Genomic DNA, 17,749 nt, shown 5'->3' on the forward strand with positions numbered 1-17,749 from the left:
TTGATCTACTTATAGCAGCTCAAAGAAACAAGAATAGAGTTTGAATCAAACAAGGCAGTCATTTCATATTATGAAAGAAACAATTAAGAAATTAACTGAGCTCATCAGAGTAAATATGCGTCACATATTAGTGACCGGAAACATGGTGTCCTGGTTCTCTTGCTAATATTTCCCCACCTCATCTGGGTTCTGAATTTGTTCTCGGGGAAAGTCCCAGGCTATTGGGTCAGAAAATTCCTCCAGGGCCTGGCCCATTTTCTCTCATTCCCCACACCAGGATTTTCCAGGCCTAGGTCCACACTTGGGTCAAGTGTCTCCTCAATCCCTCTGGACATCTCAGCCCTAATTCTAGACACACTGCAGACCACATATAGGAAACTTACCAGATAAAATAGCAGGAAAGTGGTCTCTTTAACGTTCAGGGTAAACTGAACATTCTCAAAAGGTGATGGAACAGATTTAAAGAAGAAGGAAAGGAAAGGCTGAGAAGCTTCATCATCTGCTCCTCCTCTAACACCTGGATGCAGTTACCAATAAGCCCCCAAAACAGGCTATGGAAGCTAGGACAGAGATTAGGATGGATAAACAACAGACCATGCACATTTTTAACAAACCCTAGTACCTTTGTAAACCCTCTATAAATCATAGTCACCATGCCCAGCAAAATAGCAAAAATCCTAATCTGTGCCTCCCTTCTGTTAAAGCTACATGTTAAGGACAAAATTGGAGGTATCTCTGGGTAAGAAGACAAGCTTAGGGACCAGAAAGCTATTACTACCTTGAACAGGCCCAGGGACCAGAGAGACATCAGTGCCTCAAGCCAGTGAGACATTATAAATTCAAGTAGCACGACTACTGACTGCTTTATCCCAGTACAGAGTAAGTGAACCCAAAATGCAACTAGCACAGGATTTTTCCACTTTCTTGAGCCTCACGTTGGGCGCCAAAATATTTGTCCTGGTTTGAGACAAATCTGGGAGGAAATGTCCAAAAGATGTCTCCTCTGAAAAGGTAGATTCCAGCAGCCTCTCCCCCAACTGGTTTGGGAGAAAATCTCCTTGGAGAAAATGGAAAAAACCTGTTTATCTAACAAGCAAAGGATTCATAAGCATGGAAACATGAATAATACTAAACAGTAAAACCTCTCGCAGTTCTGAAGAGACGGCAAATTCAGAGAGTCCTTCTGTGGTTCAGGGAGCCCTCTGTGGGTGTGGCTCGGCTCTCGCTCAGTCTCTCTGGGGCTCAGGCCTGGCATCCTAGCCTCAGTGCAGCTTGAGGGGCCCCAGGCAATTGTCCTGGTGTCCTGGACTGGAGAAAAGCTGAGCAGTTCCAGAAAAAAAACACCATCCCCGGAAAAACTTTCTTGACTGAGCTCACAAACGAGAAACTAGCTTTTTTTGCTTAAAAAGCAAAGGAAAGGTGTCCTCCCTCTATCTGTGCCACAGACAACATGCCAAGAGAAAGGAACCCAGGGGAGGAAGTGAAGCTTCTGCAGACAAAATTGTGCGCCACTGCTTCTCCCTCCCTTCTCTCTTGGATCTAGCTTTAAAGGCACAGAACTCGATATCTGGCATAAGCAGACAGTGGGGGATAGAATACAGTATCATAAAGTCACCCTAGGATACATGGTATGACAGAGATGGTGATTATAGCCCTCAAATGCGTGACGGAAATACAACAGCTCTCATTTTTCTGTGTTTCTTAAACTTTTGACTTTCTCATCAACTGACTTTTACTCAGCAGTCCTCAGTGTCCTTTAACACAGTGCTTGCATTTTTAAAAAAAGCTGAGTTCTTTCTCACATATATGAGTTTTCCTAACACATAGAAAATAAATGCTGCTTTCTAAGCATTATCAACCTTGAGGAGCAGTTTCTGGAAATACTTGAAGAACTACTGTATCATCCCAATGTGAAACAGAGTAATTACTTGCATTTGAGTAAAATGTATCTTTTTAAAGGAACAGCCAGGAAACACAAGAACTTATGAACTCCAAGCATCTCATTAAAGCAGTTAGAATACTTTTTGAAATAAAGTAACATTTGATGTCAGCTCCCAAGTAAATTTCACAGACAAAATAAATTTATTGGTCAATAAAGCCAAATTCTCAGCAAAATTTAAATGAGTGAATTATTCTAACTTTGCAAAAAGATGCACATTGGTACAATGTTACATCCTTATGGAGCTGCTCTGGAGTTTGTTTCTAGGCAAGTCTCAACTTGTATTTTGTAGATGGAAGAGATACTGGGGCACGTTTGAACCAGGAAACTAACAAAACAAAAAAAATCTTGAGTTTTCTTCATAGAAATTGTGTAGAAATCTGAATGGCATTTAGAGAGAACCACAGTATTCACCTTCACTGGATTGATTCTCTAAACATCTGATGGAAATGTCATTCTACAGCTTTTAAAAACTTGAAAACTTCACAGAATTCCTTAGGTTGTAAGATACCTCTTGAGATCCTCTATTTCAACCTGTCTGCTCAAGCAGGGTCAGCTAAAGCAGGTTGTCCAGGACTGTATCCAGTGGGTTTTGATTATGTCCAGAGATGCGGCTGTACACATACTCTGGGCAATCTATTCCAGTTTAAAAAAGAAAAAGTTTTCTTGTTATCAGATAGAACTTTATGTGTTTCAGTTAGTACCCATTACCTCTTTTCCTGTCAGTGGCACTACTGAGAACAGTTTGACTTCTTCATCTTCATTTACTCCCATCAAGGAATTATATATGCTGAAAAGATCTCCTTGAGACTTTTTTTTTTTTTCCCCAGCTGAGCAATCCCCAAACTCGCAACCTCTCCAATACCTTAAACATCTTTGGGGCCCTGACACTTGCTTCATGTCCTTCTTGTTCTGAGAACTGGACACAGCACTCAATACATCACCTCATCTGCACTACAGAGAGGAAGATCAACCTGGCTCAAACTGCAGGCAACTTACTTAAAACTACTGCATATTTACTCAGGTAGGAAGAAGAGACCACATATATCCACCTGGGATCTCTTATTTCCAGTGTTAAAATTCCCAATCAAGTAGAATATTATCTAGAAGAGAACACTAATTGGGTTGGCAGGACCTTTGGACATAATCTGGTCTAATGCCTTTGCTCAAAGCAGGTCTAATGTTAAAGTTAATTCAGATTGCTCAGAGCTTCATCCAAAGAAAGTCTGAGTATATGTAAGGATGACAATTATACAACCTGTTTAGGCAACTTGTCTCAACCCCTGACTATCCTCATTGTGAATTAATGTATTTAGATCCAGTTGGAATTTTCCTTGTTCCATCTTGTATAGTTTCTAATATATATGAATAATTTATTAGCAGCAAGTAAACTTAACTCTTACTGCCATTATCCAAGTCATTGTCATAATCTTGGGATCATGTGACATTTTTCTTTGCTTTTTAGGTAGTAGTAACATTGTTTATCATATAAAAATAGTAGTATGCTCAGTGTGAAAACTGCCTTTGATTTGATAGGAAACAATAGGAATCAGGCTATTCTTATCTCCATTCGTTACTCATGAAAATCATCAGCAATGTGGTTTTGCATTTCTGCTATGAGGGTTTTTCTTCATCTTTACTGAGCTCTCTATAAGAAGCAATATATTAGCACATAATAGCACTTCTGGGATATGTATAGCATTTCTTAATGCTTACTCTTTTTTTATAGCCTAAAGTAAAGTAGTAAAGCAGGTTGCAAAATGCCAACATCTGTATTATTAGGCCATTGACAAATGCGTAAACAAGAAAAATGCATTCAAGAAACACTTTAAGAGAAAGGTAAAACTGTGTCACACAGTGTTCCAACTGTGTTGAACTAAATTCCAGGAACTCTTAAAAAGTAAGAGAAACCATAAAATAGGTTCCTACAGACTTTCTAATAATTGGCTCCTAGTAAAGAAGAGAGAATCAAATAAGTGACTCTAGCAAGGGAAAGATGAGCAGATCTGTATTGTTAAACATTTCCTTAGTGCACTAAAACACTGGTCAGCCACAGCACACACTGTCTCTTCCCAGCTAGAGAAACAGAAAACAAGAAACAAGGTCATAGCAGTGGGAGAGGGAGATTGCCAGCGCAAGGAAAAAAAAAATCATAACTCTGAAACAAAATTGACTAGAAATTATCACAAGCATGAGGGAGACAATTTAACTTTGGTCACTTGTATGCAGACGTTGAAGGGAAAAAATATCTGGTTTAGAACATATTATTAGCTGACCATTAAACATACTGAGTGAGGATCTTGTGACCAGTTTGACATACCTCCCTGGAAACACCAGATTTAAGAACATTGATTTTAGTCTTCAGAGGTACTGCAAGTTTAAAAACAACAACCTATCTCAGCATAATCCAAACTTCAGCTAAAAGCAGCTGTAGATTTAGGAATTAAGTGTGATGGGCATATTTTTAAAAGGTATTTTCCTTCTGCTTCCTTGATTATTTTGTCACTCTTTTGGATTTTTATTTTTGAAGAGTAGTTTGTCTAGGCATGATTACATGTATCAGACACAAACATATCCAGAAACTTCCTGGAGGAAGTGAGATAAACTTAGAAAATTTTACAGACCAAATGGTCTGTTTAGTTACCCAGTGTCCAATGTGTGAACTGTGATCATCTGTAGCTTTCTGGTTTGTTTGGCTCTTTAAAGCAAAAAAAAATATAGATGGCCATGTAGCCAAGCTGATTCCTCATGTGCAAATAACCTAACTGACATAATTTTGGCTATAAGAGCTAAGATTCTTATACCATAAAACCTTGTATTGGGCCACAACAGTTGTTTTTGGGGTTTTTTTCCATAGGTAATTGATTTTTTTGTGAAGTGGGATTAGCCTTTGAAGCATCACAGACTGCTCACAGGCAGTGATGTAATGGCAGGAGGTTTGCAACATATAAAATCAAGATGCTTCTGTGCCTCCATTTGCTTGTGTGCTTGGTTAAAAACCAGTGGTCTGTGTTAGAGTTAGGATCTCTGGGCAACTAAAATACTGGTAAGTATCCACAGCCTCTCCTGGTTTTATCTCATGGTACCCTAACTTCCATGCACCTTGGCGTGCTGTGCTACTTCTCCTTCGCCTCTTTATAAAGTATTGGAAAAAATACAGTTTAGTGGTTCTTAGTATGTTCTGTAGGTTGCAATGGAGCAGGCATTATTTCAGAGTTGCCCAATTGCGAGGAACCACAGGGCATGACCAAAGCACTGTTTTACAGTCCTATGCTTTATATAAATTTCTAGCAATTCTGTGTAAGTACAGAATCTAGAAAGTCTGTCTAACTAGAGCAAGTAATCTAGTTATTATTAATCTAATTATTATATAATCCCCAGTACTTCCTAACTACTTTACCTATTGCTATCTGATTATTTGCTTCTGCCAGTTCAGTTTCCTTTTACACAGCTCTCTACAATAGTATCACCTGTTTGTTCTGAGGCTTCTCCAGAGAAAATCTGATCTGCAATTAATGCTACTTCAAGTGTCCCTGCTACTCCACAATGGAAATCAATCAATCAATCAGTGATACTCAGAGGTACATTATCAGAAAAGTTTTCCAGTTGTGTACTCATGCACAGAGCAGCCTGATACAGCTGTTGTCAGCATGAGCAAGACTATGTCTCCTCCTTAGACTTACAGGATATGTAAGTCACAGAGCAAATACTTTGCCAATTTGATGTATATATCCTTCCAGTGGAAAAGTATTTCTATAACAGTATGAACATAGGTTTCAAATTTGCTAATAATCAAGTCACAACGTAGTCTATGCTTTTTTTCCTGAGATACTCCAATGGCTACTTGCTATAATTCTATTGCTCTTTAAAAAATCCTTGTTTCTGTCAGTAATATATATCCTCTTTCATTCTATACTGCATTGTACACATATATTATAGAAAAATACCTATTTCAGATAATATTTTTCCACTCTTTTCCCCTCACTTTCATCAACACATACAGCTTAGCTAAACCATAATGTGAAGTCTTCAAATAGTTTCAGAGTTTCATCTCTCAATTTCCATGAAATTAAAAGGCAAATGAAAACAATGAAAACGAACTGTAAGAAGACTCTAGTGACTCCTACTAAAATTGTTACTAACAGATTTTGTTTCTTACAGTTGAAAACTGGCAGGAATGCAAATCAAATTGTATCACACATGTCAAACAGCTTCACAATTATGCAATCAACTTGCGCTGCAAATTAAAAACAAGACTTGCTACTAGATCTTAAGTCAAAACAAATTTAAAACATCAATAAGCTCAGCAAAAGCAATCCTCAACAAATCTACTCATGTCTGTAATGATGGCAGAACCAGAAAACACAGAAGCTTGAAAGGAAATAGAAAAGTAGCAACCAAATTACCGCATCTTTCACAAGACAAATTAATGACATTCACAATGTCTTAGGGAGTTAACCACTCCACTTCAACCGATTTTAAACAGGAATTCTGTTTCCAGCTCTCTCAAGAATAAAACCTTTACCTTAATAACACAATGTTGGGTGGATTCTGTTTCATTTGAACTGCACAGGACTTCTTCATGGGAACTGTCACTTTGTCAGCCCACTAAAACAGTCAGCTTTGCTGGAGAAAACCTAACACAGATGCTTCTGAATTTGATTTTAAATTGTAAAACAGAGGATGTTTCTTCTGGATAAACTAAGCGAAAATAGGGGGCAGACCAAGATACTAAGCTTCACATCCTCCTATGTCTGAAGTGATTTAACATATATATGTATACAGAAAGTTAAGGTCTGTGCAGCAACATGTTCCTTGTGATCCTGTCCATCCAATCACATGACTATACTCACCATGGAATTTGGCCTACTGAATTAGATAAAAGACTTTCCGTAAGAAAAAGCAAAAATAAAAGTTTTGAAGATAGACAAACTCAGGATTCTAGCCAGAATCTATTCTCAAGTAAGCAATCAGCCCATAACTTGGCATCATCTGCCAGTTCTACAGTGACATTAGCTTAGGAAGTTGACTGCGGTTTGCCCAACCCTAGTTCCAGGACTGTATGAAACTAAAAAAAGTTAGCATAAATGGTGTCAGCATCTGATATTACCATCAATGAGTTTTCTAAAGAAAAGATATATAAAACAATTCTCAAGTATGTAAAATAAGTTTAATATTGTTTTTGTAAATACAAGATCCTGGCCTTCAGACTCTGCCTGCAAGTAAACAGCATGTTCTTCGTTTGTGTGCATTTAATCAGAGTGAACACAAAATCAACCAAAAACTGTGAGACCACGTTTTCCATCCCTGCATCTTGAACTTCCTCTTGTAGTACTTGGAAGTCTGGATTCAGCACAGTGCTAATGAAATCATGTGGCTTTTAGCTGAGTAGGCTGTGGCAGTTTGGACTCCCTGTTTTTAGGGTTCTTGACAGAGCAAAGCTAAGTCTTTCTCAGAATACAAAGAATATACATGATCTTGGTTGTACAAAATTGTACTGTCTGCTGAAGCTCATTTTCACATTTTGAACTTGTCCAGCCTCATCAACCAGACAAGACTGCAGACTACTTTGCTACAGAATTCTGTAGGAAGAAAATGTTGGTGAGAAACGTAGCTAATACTTCAGGAGATTACATACTTTAGAAAAGTGAATTTTTAAGCATACCAGCACAGGCAAAGCCCTTCTAGAGACCAAGATGTTTGAATACAACAAAATATCTGTTTTGGTCCTTAAATATATAACGCACTAAATGAAAACATCTAACAAATGTACAAAATGGATCATTGTATTTAGAATCTTGTTTTGTATATGGAAAAACAGATCTTCATTTCCTCCTCACAAACAACCAATCTTGTTTAAACCCCTACATTCCCCTGCAGGGCTATCTAAAGTTAAATGGCATGTTAACTATATTTATGTTACATCTTTAGGCCTGGATTGCATACACATTACTATCTTGCTTCACTATGCATGCCCAGAGTCCATGCAACCCTACAGCCCTCATTAAAATCATGACTATCAGATTTCATCAAGCTTTAGTCTGGAAATCCATGCAGGAATGTACAGATACATGTAACAGTCACCTCCTTATATCTCACAAAGATGTATAAAATCAGCAGAGGATGCATCATTTTTTACTATTGTTTCATACCTCACTGCTATTTCTAACCTGTATTGCAAGTTCCAAATCCTATAGTAACTGTCAAATACTAAGAGATTCTATGAGATGAGATTTATCACAGCTATAACAGCTCAGCTTCAGATTGCCAGCTGCCTTTTCACTGTATCAATGCACTTGAAAAAGCACAAACATACCCTAAACATTTTTACTTGCAAAATTTTTCACATTTTGAAATGAACTGAGCTCCCACAAATGTTAAATACATTTCAAGAATGGTTTTCTAAAGCAAATGCTAAACTATGCTAAAGATATCCAATTTCTGACCTTTCTACATTACTAGAATTTGTATGCATTTTACTGAGTTTTTTTAGATATGACTATTTTCTTCACTGTTGTAATACCTTTAGGTTCTAGAGGGGTAAAGCTAGAAGGATTCACCTATAAATTTATATGACAAATCTCACTCCATTCCCTAATCTAATATCCTTGGGAAGCTCTTAAGAATAAAAGGTGTAATACTCTTAAAATAATTTCCATTTATCATAAATGCATAGACAGGAATATGAAATTTTGACAAGGAATTTGGCTTATGAGAACTTGTTGATACATGTAACATATAGTCTGCTCCTATCATCATCCTGCTGTCTATTTAATAATTCACATTCGAATACAAGACCTCAGTTGCCACTGCTCAGTAGGAATAAAATTAAGGCGATTTACATTTTTCCTGCTGAGAAATCTGGAATTCTGTCAGGTGTTTTATCCTGTATCTTTTAAACTTGTCAGAAACACTGGTGCCATCATAACCCTCTATCAGTCAGGAAGTAAAATATGCATTTGGGGGCTGTGTCTTCCCTTATGCATCAACTTACCAAATTCATGACAGAAACCACTGTTACAAAATACAACTAAAATAGATAATTTCAAACACAGGGTAGCAATTCACAATTTTACCTAATTTAAAATTTATGGTACAATTTTTTAAATTCTATTTGTTTCTCTTAACATTTGTACCAATGAAGCAATACCTTTCCCCTGCCTTTTTCTTCATGTATCAGTGAATAGCACAAAAACCGCAAGAAAACAGTCAAGACGAGGTACTGAAACTGCTTTCTTATAATCCTATTTTATGTTAATGTTCCTCAATCAGTAAGCACAAACTAATGAATTTCAGTAGAGAGACTCAATAATACTCCTGAAAACTAATAATGCTTTTGGTACAAATAATGTGGTGCTAACAAAACCACACAACAAAGATAGTCATAAAGAAGAGAAATGGAAAGCATACTGGTTTGTATGACTGATCCAGTTTGATAGACTGCATCCAGTCACTTTTTTGAAGAAGGAAAAAGTAGCACCATAGTTTGTCTGGATTTCAGGAACACCTGTCCAAATCTTTACATATGATTTTTACTCAGTAAAAAATTCAATTTTACTGTTTGTTGGAGCAAATACTCTTGCTATGAACGTGACCCCTCATTGGTATTATTGTCCAAACCACTGTCACTGATGTAAACAGCGGCCAATTTAAATTGCACTTAGTCGTCAAAGAACAATAAACGTGTAACTACTTACAGGAATACTGTAATTTATTTAGCACAGACAAAAGGCGATGGAGATCCCTACTTCTTTGATAAGTGTCTTTTTTCAAAAGGCAGAACACAGAAACATTAGTCAGAGAAGATGCAAATATTTACTATTGAAAAGTGAAAGGTACATGCTATTCTTAGCACATAATTTTCTCCCCATTTGTATTTTTATAATACAAAGTGCTTGAACAGTCACTAAGGTGATTAAGGGATTGGAGCTTCTGTCATATGAGAAGAGGCTGAGAGAATGGAGGTTATTTAGCCTTGCTCAGAACAGGTTCTTAGCAATGTGTATAAACACCTGATGGGGGAAGTAAGACAGAGCAAGAGACTTTGTATTTTCCAGTGACCGGACAGGAGGCAAAAACCAACACACTGACACATAGGAAATCCCATCTAAACATTAGGAAAAAAAATAATGTGAAGGTGAACAAATGTAGAATCTAACTACACAGGGACAGACAGAGAGAGTGAGCAGGGAGTGTTTAGCCTGCAGGAAAGAAGGGTCAGGGAATACCTTAGCATCCATAAATTCTTGACGGAGAAAGGAGGAAAAAAGACTGAGAGAGAATCTTCTCAGTACTAAGTGAAAGGACAAGAGGCAATGGACACATATTGACTTGGGAAATTCCACTTAAACATCAGAAATAGGTGATTTTTACTGGGATTTTCACTGAACACTTTAAAAACCAAACTGGATAAGGTCATGAGCAATCTCCTCTATTGATCCCACTTTAAGTAGGGGAGGTGGAATACATGAGCTCCAGAGGCTCCATATTTCCAACCTCAATGATTCAGGGATTCTAACCCAGTGAAACACTAACCAGAATTACTCAATAGGTCGGGAATATGTTCACTTCATGCAGTTTTAGGCTGCCTGCAAACAGAAAGTGTATAAAGGGCTAGTCACCCCAGCTGAGTCTGACCTCTATCAGAGGTGAATGCCATGGTGGGTGCTGGAGTCTGGTCTCACATCATGACATTGGTCTCTCCTGAGACCAATGGTTACTAGGGATGCACTCAAGCCTACACTGGCTCTGTCACCTCCTTGTCTACATTATTCTTTGGGATCCACTATGCTGAGTATCATAATGTCAGCTAAAGAAAAGTCATTGGATTCTCCTAAAAATCAGTACAGATTGGTATCAGATTGCATGGCAGCTTTGTGTCCATTCCCATTTGCTCCATCACATGTTTAAAAATTTAAATCATGAAAAACCTACTATTTACTGATTTAATGACAAAGCTACCATTATAGTAACCTTCCTGGAATAGTGCACAACAGCAAAATACACAGTCCTGTTAAATTGGGTTAATGGCTGCTTTGCATGGCCCAACCTCCCTCGATTTTCCCTTTGTTCAAGTTTTTCTATTTTTCATCTCCCTTCTGCATTCCCCTTCTTCTGTGGGTTGCTACGTTTCTTAGAGTATCCAATTTTAACTCAAAATCTGATGAACAAATTTAGCTTCCAAAAAATAATTTCAGAATATTACAGCTTTGGTGTAGAGATGTTATTCCCTGTAATTTATGTAACAGGAGTCTAAATCCTTCTCAAAGAGGAAAACTCAACAACCTTAAATTGCAGAAGATGTCCTTTCACAGCAAAGAACTCTACTCAATCAATTAAATTTTATATTCAGTTTACTACTTGACTTTAGAACATCTACAATTCAATTGTCTTAGAGGAGAATGCCACTTCAGAAGTGGGTAAAAGACTCTTTTAGGTGTGGTTCAGGATGAGAATGAAGGTAGGCAAATTTAAAGTCCAGGCCATCTATTATCACAATCCAACTCTAGGGAAATCTGAGCAAAACTTAATGGACTCAAGTTTTAATTATGTCTATTTTTTGCTTTTCTGAAAGCATCAAGGAAATCATACACCTTGGGAATTCTGGGGCAACTGTCAACTAGTATTCCCCAGTAAAAGAACTCTGTTGGGCAAAATAGCCTCAGAGGTGTGTCTTTTGGTCTTCTGTACATGAAGGAAGAGTCTGTGTATTACAGAGCAGAGAAGGCCAAGGGAAGACAGAGGATGCCTCTACAAGAAAACACATCAGAAGAAAATCTAAAGGTTGACTGCAGTATTTAGTAAAGGAGTAAGACAAAAGCTGTTAAAAAGAAAACTATTTATTTTTTGAAAGGGAAAAGAAGATTCTTTGAACTAGCTAACCCCATTAATAACAGAAGTGAACAGATAGATATATGATAATCTAGTCACACAAGGTGCAGGGCAAGCTGAGTCCCATATACTGAAACACCTGACAGTATTTTTATTGGTATTTAACAAAACTGACTAGGTTACATTTAGGGCAAATATATCCAAATATATCCATTCAGCTAATACCTTCAGCTGCAGTGGAAACACACCCTTTTGAGAGTCCATCTGCTCTAAAAAGTCTCCAACATAAACTGTGTTAAGAAAAGGATGCATTACTGAGCCTGTTTTACATAAAGACTAAAATATTTCTAGCTGTTTCCTAATGAATTTTTGATGTCAGCAACACAGGAAGATATGACTGCCTAGGAATTAAACCTCCAACACTCAAATTCCAATACAATGTGTTAATCACAACATTAGTCTTCATCTGAATGGTAATTCGACATGCATTTAAACCAGACAGCTAATCTCTGAGGTGAGAGATTCTATTTTTAAAAAATAGCCATACTGAACACTTAGCCTACATTTTGCCTCATACTGCTATTGATACCAGCTTCTGAAAATATTCAGGATATTGGCAGATAATTTTAGAACAGGACTGGTAAAAAATTAAGAGTTAAGTCTCAAATTTTCAGCATATGGAGGCATGAAAAACATTTTGCAAGATAAAATACTCAACGAAAAACCTGGATTCTTCAGTGCTTCATGCTTTATATAGTATGCATCTGTGTATTTATAGATAAAAATATTATATGCTTTGACTGAAACAGAGTTTTGAGTTTTAATTGCATTTTAAAATTTGGTTTTAAGCAAGAGCAAATGATCACTTAAGATGACAAAGATTCAGGCCCATCAACTCATCTTTGTTTTTCACATTAACAAACATCTCATGAACATGAATATTGCTGTTTACACAGCCTAATCCCACACAATACCATCATGACTTCCTGAAACAAGTTATCTTTATGTCTCTATGATATATTTAAATGTATTTTTACCTCTGCTGTGATAAAGAGATTGTTTGCTAATACACATCTAGAGTTGATACAGTGTTTTACAGCTATACATGACTTATTAAAATGGAAATAATGCACAGTTACGCTCATTTACAAAGCAGTAGTTAATATTAATAATCACTGAAACAGAAATACTGTCTCATTTTATGTTTGTAATTAACTGAAAGTATTTTTCATTGGAAATAGAAGAATGCTGTTACAGATTCACTCTGCAGTGAGGTTTAAACATAATATCTCCATCCCTGCACTGTTTGCAGCATGGTTAGAAATGTGTTTGTAAACTACTCCCATTCCACACATGTACCAGCACCATAATCTTCCAATACCAGGGGTGAAGACAACAAATAAAGGACATCACCAGTGTCCATAGTGCATTGATAACTGGGAGAACAGTGTCACTCCTTCTACCTCCTGTAATTCTTATTTGAGAAAATTCCAGTGCATTATCTAATGCAAGTATGCTGGAAGCCTGTGGAATATTCAGAACTGAAGTGGTCTACTGTTCTGTTGCACCTTTCAGTATTAAAGCCACAAAGCTGGCACTATAGTCCCAAGGGTGTTTTGCTATGTTTGCTCAGGTTGCCATCACTGTACAGGCAGAAACCACTCATTTGAGACTGCCAAACTTCTCTTCTCTTTCTAGTCCCTTCCTCACACCTCCCAAACTCAGTATGGTTAGACAATGTAAGTACCTTCTCTTCTGTCTAAAGTACTTCCAATACTTCATATACACTCATGAGCAAACTCTCTACTTCACAGTGGAGTCAGCGACTCACTTCACTAGCATGTGAGCAGAGATGAGGAAAAAATAAAGAGTAAAGTTTTCACACAATATTCAAACACTTTTATGTAAAGAAAACTACTCACATGAGGAACACCAGACTGCTTACATCCCTATGGACTCTCTGTCAACAAAAATAACAGTAACCTTTTTTCTCTGTATTCCCAAAACAGCACTGAGAGTAAACCTGCAAAACTCAGTAGATTCCATCAAAAAATTCAGTTCCACCAGAGACTAATGCCAAATATGATCTTCCAGAACTCATTTCTTTAAAAAAGGAATGCATTATGTTAGACAGGAGTAGGCAGAAAAATAAGACGTTTAGTCAAAACATCCAAAAGGCTCCTGCACAAGAAAACTGATACTCTAGTTAGAGAAAGTTGAGGATTATGTAATGCACACAACTGTATAAGTACTCTGTTTTCTGCAGTGAAAGGAATGAAATAGACTACTTACTGACCTAAATACAAACTTTTGTCCACGACAAACATAAATTCTTATTTTTCAATTCTTGAGCAACTTCAATGGGACACACAAATACATACCTTGAGTATCTTTAATGTGTGGATTTCCTTCTCAGTCCGAGTTAGAAATATTCATCTCCTGCACCATGTGACCTGTGAAATGTGTTCAAAAGCACAAAGGTTATCTATAAAATACTGTGTTCCTCCTTCCTGACAAAGTATTTTGTTATTCAGAGGCTCTCTATGGCTTTTTATAGCTGAAGTCTCAAATGCTTCCTAAGTTCTCCTGCTAAACAGCTGTACTGGGCCTGGCTAGGACAGAATTAACTTTCCCAGCAGCTCACATGGTCTTTTAGTTACCTGCCCAAAACAGCACTGACAGCACACTAAGGTTCTACCTATTGCTGAGCAGTGCCTGGCCAGCACCAAGGCCTTCTCTCTTTCTCACTCCTACCACAGTGAAGACTGTTGGGGTGCAATACACTGGGAGAGGATGCAACCAGGCAGATGATCTGAACCAACCAAGGAGATATTCCACGCCATGTAACACCACATTCAGTCATAATAACAGGGGAGCTTAGGGTTGTTAGCTGCCATTTCCTTGGAACTGGCTATTCATCAGTTTTCCTGTGGGATGTGGACAGTGATTGCCTTTGCCCCACTTGTTTTCTTTCCTTTCTCAGCTTTCATCTGTCCTTCACTTTATGAACTTTTTTTTTTTTTACCTTAGCCCCCAAATTTTTTTACTTATTCTCTTCCCTCATCTCATAGGGGCTTGGGGTGAGTGAGTGAGAAATCTGTGGTGCTTAGCTGCCCACTAGGCTTAACCCACAAAAATAACTTAATAAACAAAATTAGTGATTTCCGACCTTTTGTTGTGCTGCCTGGTGATGTATAAGTAGTGCTGGGGGTTTATGCACACTTGTGACTAAGCCTGTATTTGTGTTACAAGCAGATATAGGCTGTGCCACTTCTCCATGGCCAGATGCAGATGTACATGGTATGACATGACCAACATCTCTGAGGGATGGAAAGAATGCAGGAGTGGGCTGGGTGCCAGATGAAGTACTTACCCAGGCAGCATCCAGCTCAGTTTCTAGTTTCCCTACAGGTCAATTAGCATAATCAGAATAATTTTGTGTAACACTATACATTGATTATGAGTTGTCAACATAAATGCTTTCAATGCAATTGCCCCAAATGAAATAAAAAAGTTCTATCAAAACATAGCCATGTACTGCACATGCATCTCACCCAGGGAAGAGGATGTGTGAAAAGATTGTGACAGATGTTAGGGACATTGTTCACTATGCTGCTGGAAGATATTTAATTTATATGGTAATAAATACATTATAAGAAGCCATACAGATTTATGGCATAATCTCAGATAGATATTTATATCAAGTCATTAAATATTTTTAAGACTGGGAATATACTAGATACAACTGATAGTATTTTCAGGTGTCATCCCACTAAATAGTTGTTGCTTTACTGCATTCATAGAAAGGTACCATTTGTATTACTGAATATTCTTAATATTCTTAATATTCTTCTCAGTCCCCTCCACTGAGCACTAAAATGCTGTATTATATAAAAAATAAAAACACTTAGCATTAAATTTTCATACATAAATGTTATGGGTAAAATAGAAATCAGATGTACAGAGTCTAAATTAGAAGTCATTGCAAACAATTTTCACTATTGACTTTAAGGAGATTTGAACCTGTGGCTTTTGACTCTTAAAATAAACACTGCATTACTGTCACATATGAAAAATATTATAAATATTGAAGAACTATTTTAATCTACTTCTTAGAGAAAACTGAGAATCTCCTAAAGGTGCATAAAGATTACTTTACATCTGAAACAAAGCTCTATCTTGCATATCACTGAAATATTGTACAAAGATGGCTTAAAGAATGTGGTTATTAACAAGGATATTTATTGATCATAACAAAATATTTATTTTCTGTCAGTGGTATGAAAAAAATTGCCACAATGAAGAGAAGGAGCCTTAAAAGATAGGAACCCTGACTTCTTAAGGTTCATAAGCATATGTTAGTTTTATTTACACAGCATACACCCCTGTGTTGCTTTAGGGAAGCTGGGCATACAATTCCACACAATATTTATTTTCTCTAACCTTATTTTAAAAATAAATACGAGCCACTCAATTGAGTCTGACTTTCTTCTTTTTGAAAGAATTCCGGAACGCTGATCTTGGACCATTCTGCACCTTAGCTAGTTTGTTTTTATTAATGGTTAAAACAACACATCTTTTCTAGGTTTATTTTTAAAGAACATAAAAATATAAATGGAGAAGGGTTTAATACAGAACAAACAGGGAACAGTATTTTTACAGAAAACTTAATGGCTAAGCAGATGTCTAACCTACTTTGAGACCAACATGTTATGCAAATACAGTACACAGCTCTCCCTTGTATCCCAGGGCTATCTTTTGCAGGACTAGCTGTTGCTTTACTTTCCACATACTTCTTGAATACTACTCATCAAAAAGGAAGATAAAAGAGCATTTTAAGTTTAAATAGTCATGTATTTTACAAGGGACCCTATCATGCCTTTATAAAGTGCTGACAAACCATACTAGCTAGATCTGCTGTACTTGAAAATGTTTCATCTGATTAATGCCATCCTGCTGTCTTTTTATTATAGATGTCCCTCTGTTCTGCTTTTTCTGAATTAAGAATCTGAATTCTGGAGAATTTCAGGTAATTGCACAAAGAACTCCTTGCCAGGACTGCGTGCAATTAAACTTCCAAAAGTTACAGCAAAGATTGACTGCAGAACCTTTACTGTAATACATATCAAGTAAAAAAAAAGCCAATCATCTAATCTGAGTTGCACTAAAAATATTAATTTTCTCCTGAAATACAACAGATTATTTTGACTGAAGCATCCTTGTTTATTTTCTATTGTAAAGAGTGATCTGCAAAAGTCACTAGTTTCAAATGTTAAAAAAAAATCAAAAATACTTAATAGTAATCTGAATTAGTCTGTTTTTTATTACCTTATTAGCTAAGATACAGTAATTTGATTTTCTTCAAATCAGCTAGACTGAATAATCTGGTTTTGAATACAACTTACTTTATCTCAAATATTTCCATTTAGTTCATAAAAGATAATATCAAGAGATGGCTTGATTACAGTCTGGAAGTGCCACCTTAGCTTTTACCAAGCTGTGCCCCTAGCCATTCATGAAAAACCATGTGTGCCAAGTACTCCATCATCCTTTCAGGTTTTCTCTATACAACTTACAAGTTTTCTGCATCCTTCTTGGCATGCAATTGCCAGAATCAAGTTCAGAATGAGTGGTGATCACAGCATTAACAACCACTGAACCAATGTAATTCAACAACTGCTTGATATTCCCATTGCCCATTCATCTAAGACTACCTTCATTCTTTTGTCTCCCCTTGACACTGGCAGCTGATTATACCATGACCCTTCAAAATTCCTTTAGAAGTCTGTGCTTTGTAAAGGGAAGAATGAGGCACTCTGTAAATAGAACTTACAAATAGTTTCTACATAGTGATTTCTCTTTTGCTATCTATCCTATTCTTCTATTTTATTATCTTAGATCTTAGCTCTGGAATATGCACAGGGAAGTGTATAAGACTTCTATTTGAACTCGTCTAATGTCAGGGAGCTTAATTACATT

The 17,749-nt window shown here is 36.9% G+C and overlaps 1 protein-coding gene across 2 annotated transcripts in view; it reads right to left on the reverse strand.

Annotated features, from left to right (window-relative positions):
• PCGF5 (polycomb group ring finger 5) overlaps window positions 1–17,749 on the reverse strand; it is a 66,350-nt gene that overhangs the window by 37,115 nt on the left and 11,486 nt on the right. For both annotated transcript variants that reach the window (XM_066323852.1, XM_066323855.1), the window contains exon 3: window positions 14,152–14,223. The gene's annotated coding sequence lies outside the window, so the exon portion shown is untranslated. The remainder of the gene's footprint in view (window positions 1–14,151; window positions 14,224–17,749) is intronic.

Source organism: Sylvia atricapilla, chromosome 8 (genome assembly GCF_009819655.1).
Source record: "Sylvia atricapilla isolate bSylAtr1 chromosome 8, bSylAtr1.pri, whole genome shotgun sequence".
In the NCBI taxonomy this organism is placed as follows: Eukaryota; Metazoa; Chordata; class Aves; order Passeriformes; family Sylviidae; genus Sylvia; species Sylvia atricapilla.